Source organism: Dipodomys merriami, unplaced genomic scaffold (assembly GCF_024711535.1).
Source record: "Dipodomys merriami isolate MVZ:Mamm:240054 unplaced genomic scaffold, mDipMer1.0.p SCAF_8, whole genome shotgun sequence".
In the NCBI taxonomy this organism is placed as follows: Eukaryota; Metazoa; Chordata; class Mammalia; order Rodentia; family Heteromyidae; genus Dipodomys; species Dipodomys merriami.
In genome coordinates, this window is record NW_027206401.1 from 55,932,401 (window position 1) to 55,938,469 (window position 6,069).

A 6,069-nucleotide genomic window follows, 5' to 3' on the forward strand; every position below is an offset into this window, starting at 1 on the left:
ATGGAGAGGATTAGAAAAGATAATAGAACTTACGATTTCATTAAAACTTTGACCTTCCCAATGGATAATAAAGATATTTGATGAATTCCAATCTAATAGCTATGAAAAAGAATTAGCATCTAAGAGGAAAAGGAATCAATGGAGACACAGATAGACATATGAGAAATAATCCATCAATGAACACCAAAGCGTGCACCCCTGGGCCTCACCATGAGAGCAGATTTCCAGAGAGTACAGTAAAGTAAAATGATTATTGAACTCTGAAGCTATATTTTTCTTAAAAGTAAGAAAATTCATATATTACTCACATAGAAAGCCAAAAAAAGTATACCAAAAATAAAACATGTTAGGGTAGAGATTGACTTAGCTTGATTAGTTTGCTGAAATAATTACCTAACATAAAGTTTCATCTTTTCTATTTTAATATAAAAGTTTGAAATAAATACAGTATCATGTATAATGCTGGGCACGGCTGGCTTATGCCTATAATCTTAGCTACTCAGGAGACTGAGATTTGAGATTGAAATTCCATGCCACCCTGGGCAGAAAAATCCATGACACTCTTATCTCCAATTAGCCACCAAAAAGTGGAAGTGGAGCTGTGGCTTAAAAAGCACTAGCTTTGAGCGAAAGAGCTCAGGGACCGCATCTAGGCCTTAAGTTCAAGCCCCAGGACTGACCATAAAAAAAAGAAGAAGACAAGAAGAAGAACAAGAAGAAGGAGGAGGAGGAGGAGGAGGAAAAGAAGAAGAGAAATTATTTAATATTATAAAGATGCCCAGTTATTTAATAATTAATATATAAATATGTTTAATTTCAAACTTGATAATTTGAATAAGAATATACGCATCATTACATATACTTTTTTGTTGCATGTCCTGAGGTTTGAACTCAGGACCTGGGTGCTGTCCCTGAACGTTTTGTTCAAGATTTGTGTTACATGAGTCACAGCTCCACCTACAGCTTTTTGATGGTAAATTGGAGATAAGAGTCTCATAAACTTTCCTCCCCCTCCTCTGGCTTCAAACTGTGATCCTCAGATCTCAACCCCTGGAGTAGCCAGGATTGCAGGTGTGAGCCACAGCACCCCACTTACATGTATTTTTAATACAATCTTAGGACTAATCTCAGTATGATATTTTTTACATATATATGTATTCATTTACTCTTGTTATTGTTATTGTTATTCATTTACTATTGTTATTTACATTTCTTACTCTTTTTTCCCTTTTTTTAATCTTTATGCAGTTGCACAAGTAGGTTTCAATCCACTGTGTCAGTTGGTGGGCACAATGTCTCTTGATCCACGTCACCCCTTCCATCCTTCTCCCTGTCTCTTGCAGCCCACCCCTCCCGCTGGTGTCCCAGCTCCCTGTTCCTAGTGCTCAGTGAATATGGCCACTGTGTTCTCCCACTCTTCCTCTGTGCATTGTCAGCCCCTCCTTGTCCCTGCCCCCCCACAACACATGCTCTAGCTCCCTGGTATTCATTGTGTTGTTCAAATGAGTGAGTCATAACACTAGATGCACCCCTGCATGTACCACACATCACTGAATATCTGTGCATGTAAACACATGATCCTGTATAGGTTTTCATAGATGCTTGAAATTTAGATCTACTTCCACATACGACAGCAAATAGGCATCCTGTCTCACTAAGCCTAACTTGCTTCACTTCACTCAATTAAAAAAAAATTGTCTGCAGATGACATAATATCATTCTTTCTGATCAATGATTAAAATTCTCTTGTGATACAAGTATAAAATATATTTTATAAATATGTTATAGTACAGTATCATAGGATATATATATACTAGATAATGCATAGAATCGAATATATTATATTCTCTATATTATACATTCCTGATCCACTCAGCCATTGTAGGGCATGTGAGCTGTGTCTGAACCTGGCTATGCCCAGTGTTTCCTGGTAGACCAGAAGTGGAGGGGTGGAGCCAATCCCTTCTCCGTAGTTAGACTGGCAGTAGAACCTGCAGGCCTGAGCTCTACCAAGTGTCAGAACCACAGAACAGAGAGGCGTGGCTTCTAGCTGCCCACTAAACTCACCGAACTTCACTCGCCTCAGTTTAGGAGGTTTTGTGTATTCGTATTAAGTGAGACCCCCATCATGTCTTAAAAATAGAAATAGAAGTGGGTAATGAGAACTGAACGTCTCAGAGTTTTATTAACAGTCTAATAGCTGTTCTCTCTTAATTTTCTTATTAATATATACATGCTTGAAAACTAGGAATAAAATGAGCAATCACATGTTCCATTATTTTATTTTGAAAAAAAAGAAACAATAACAAATTTGGTTACCTGAGTTTCAAAATAATTTCCATGCATAGCATATTGGCTGAATGGCTTAAATCAACTGACAAGGAAACCAGAGCGGACAAAAGGAAGAGTGAGGTGTGATCACAAAACTTCAACACTGGGTGGGGGGGGGGGGAGGGGGGTAGTTGTAGAGGTGGGAGGGAAGGGATGGTAGGGGAAAACAAAGGAGAAGGCAACAATGCTTGATAAGAAATGTACTCATTACCTTGCTCATGTGATTGTTAACACCTCTGTACGGTATTTTCACAATTAAAAACTTATTTAAAACAAAAAAAAACACACTTCATCATTAATGACGCTGAGTCCAGGAAATCTCCATCAAGCCAGCTCTTGGGATTTTAAGAAGGATTTTTTTTAATGACTACCCACAAAAATCCAGCCACTAATCCCATTAAATTTCAGAGCAGAATTTTCATCTATGGGAGCCATTTTCAGACCAGGACCCTAGCCAGCCAAAAGCCACAGGAGGAACTGGATAATCCAACCACCACCAACTTCAGTGGCCTTTGCCTGTGTCGGGGTTTCTGATCCCTGGTGTCTGTAAGTTCTACTTGATTTTCTTTCCTTTCACCACCTGTATAAAAAATGTGACAAAACAAATCAGTAAGACCATGGCATACTCGAAAAATGTTCTCCAAATGTCTGGGTGCCTGAGAAAAATGTTTTATAATTCCTTGACAGTGTTGGCATTTCAGCCCGGGGCCTCTGGCCAGAGAGACACGTCTCTCACTTCGGTCATACCTCCAGCCCTATTATTGTAGCTTATTTTTCAAATAAGATTAAGACCTTGTGATTTCCCCAGCTGGCGTAGAAACCATCTTCTCTGTGCATCTTCCATGTAGCTGGGGCCATGAACATGCCCTACCATGCTGGGTTCTGTAGAGAGGAGGTCCCAATAACTTCCAGTCCACACTGACTTCCAACTGCAAGCCTCCCAATTACCACCTCTCTATGACAAGAGAATAGGTATGGCATGTAGCCAAACACATTGACATTTTGATGTTCCGATACAAAAGGAGTCCAAGAAACTCCTTCAAAAGCCAGGAACATTCAACATCAAGAGAATTGGTCATTCTTAGAAGTCAGTCTATTACGGTCAAATCATACCTACAGACCCAGGACTGAACCAGACTATATTTCTGAACACATGGTTGAGCTTCTCTTCCATGCTTTCCATTTTCTATAGGAAAGACTTCATGTATGGAAACAAGTAATATGTCATAAACCGAGCAGATATTGGTATTTTGATGGCTACCAAATGACAGGTGGCTATCAGCCTCTGAGGCAAATCATCATACTAAATTTTTTCAGGTAATCAAGAATAATAAAATCAACATAATGTGAATGATGTGTGCCACACAACTTGTAGGGAAGTTCCTCAAGGAATGACAAAATGGAACTGAGAAACAGTGGATGATTTTCACCACAATAGAATGTTAGCAACAGGTCATGGCTCTCTAGGGACTTGGGTCTGGCTCCCAGGGACAGGACTGGGGTCGGCGTCCTGGGCTGGGGACCTCTGCCTGTGGGACTGGGCATCTTCCCTGAGAAGGGAGAGCCGTTCTCAAGGGAGGTCTGAGCCTGGACCCCCCCACACACACTGACACACAGCAGGGAACACAGGGACACCCCAGGCCCAGCCCGAGTGCTGTCCCATACTTTTGCAGCTTTCTTAGACCAAACAGACAAAGGGCAGGAGAGAACGCAGAACAGAGATGACTTTTCCATCAGAGAGTGTGTGAGCCCCTCCTACCCACACAGCTAGCCTTAAGCCACCTGAGGACACCTGGCCCAGGAGAGCTGCCCTGGGAGCCCGCCCACATTTACAATGCATGCAGAGGTTTAGTCATGGCGTTCAAAAATAGTAATAAATAAACTACTAAGTCGTTAGGGTGCTAAGGTTACCTTTGGGCCTGAAAACTAGGCATCCAACCCATTAACCAGGAGCTTCCCTCCTTCCCATTAATAGGGACTGATTTTCTTTTTCATTCACTAAAATATTGATCCTTCCATCTAATATACCAAGTAAGACTGTTTAGCTTTAACCATATAACATGTTTGGGTGAGCACATTTAAAGGTAATCTATCTTGGTAAATATCGTTCTACAAATCATAAAAGTTGCTTAGGGCATAGTTTGGTGTGTAGATTTGACCTTGGTGTTCATTAAAATACAAATAATAGTTTGATATCTCCATCTGGGTGCTGGACAACCTTTAGCTACCCGCTACCTGCTGCATCTGGACAGATTAAGGGGCTATTTTCATACCAGCCTGCTTTGTGGACAAGGTCCAAATCCAAGAGATATCCCCAATTATTAGTTAGCAAGAGTTTGGTAGAGACATAGTTTTATTTCTCAAGGGATGTTTATTAAAAATTAAAAATAATTGTAAAAAAAATAAATAATGTTTTGGTGACAAAACCTCATGGTAAAGGGAAGTGAGCATCATCCCGGAAGAGAAAGAAAATTGATACACTGTAATTGACTATAGATCCAGGAAAAAATGCCCAGCTAAATTAAATTCAAGAAGTTATTAAATGTGACAGTATTGTCAGATAAAAAGCAAAGGCTCACTTAGAAAAACAGGAAGATGAGAAATAAAGTCAATAAGCCAAGATGAAAAAGGATCTAGGGTAGATCAGTAAAAGACTGCAATAAAACTAAATTGCAGAAGTTTGAGTAAAATACATACTGGACATCCTGGAGAAAGTTAGCAACTTGAGAAAAATCAATCAGCAGATACAATCTCATAGAATTGTGAGCAGAATGAACAGGAAAAAGGGAGAAGCTGAGATCACAGGGAGAAGAGCATGGCACGTAAAATCATAGAATTACCTTGAACCAGGTTCTCAAGTTTTAATCATTTAGACAGGTTTTTGGTCATCTCAGCAGACTTTCATCATCTGCTCTATCACCAATATATAGTTAGGCAACTGAGGCTGACAATTTATAGAAACGTTGTCCCTCAAAAGAACTTGCCAAGAGTTAAAACAAGAGATTAAAATTGAAAATTTCAGTTTTTGTGTGGATGTGGTAATAGCGCATCATTTGGGTTATGTGGTTGCTCTTCCTGTTGCTGTTGTTTTTGTTGTGTTTGCTTTTCCATTTTGTTTCTTGTTTTGTATTTTTTATGTTTTTATTGTAAAAATAGTGTACAGAGGGGTTACAGTTACATGAGTAAGGTAATGAGTACATTTCCTATCGAGCATTGTTACCTCCTCCTTTTTCCTCTACCATCCCTTCCCTTCCCAACTCCCCAACTCCTCCCTCCCCAGCACCAAGTTGTAAAGTTCATTTTCTACATAGTGTCTTGTACATCTCATTGTTACAATGAGTCAACCTGTATCCTTGTTTCAGCATTTTGGTATTTCCCTTCCCCTCCCCAAATTAGAAAAATGTATATACAAGATGCAGGGCACTGACCTCAAATACAGTGAAAACAGGGGTTATGCAGTGGGGAAAGAGCATACAAAAGAAACAAAAAAAAATCACCTACTACATTTTAGATCCTACCTTGGGGTTCATTTCACTTATGTGGTCATATGAACATAGCTTTTGGCCTTTTCTTCTTGTCCTCAACTTATACTAGTTATTGCAGATAAGGGAAACCATGGGACCTATGTTTCTTTGGGCCTGACTTACTTCACTTAATATAATTTTTTTTGGGGGGGGGTCCAGTCGTGGGGCCTGAACTCTGGGCTTGGGCGCTGTCCCTCAGCTCTTCAGCTCAAGG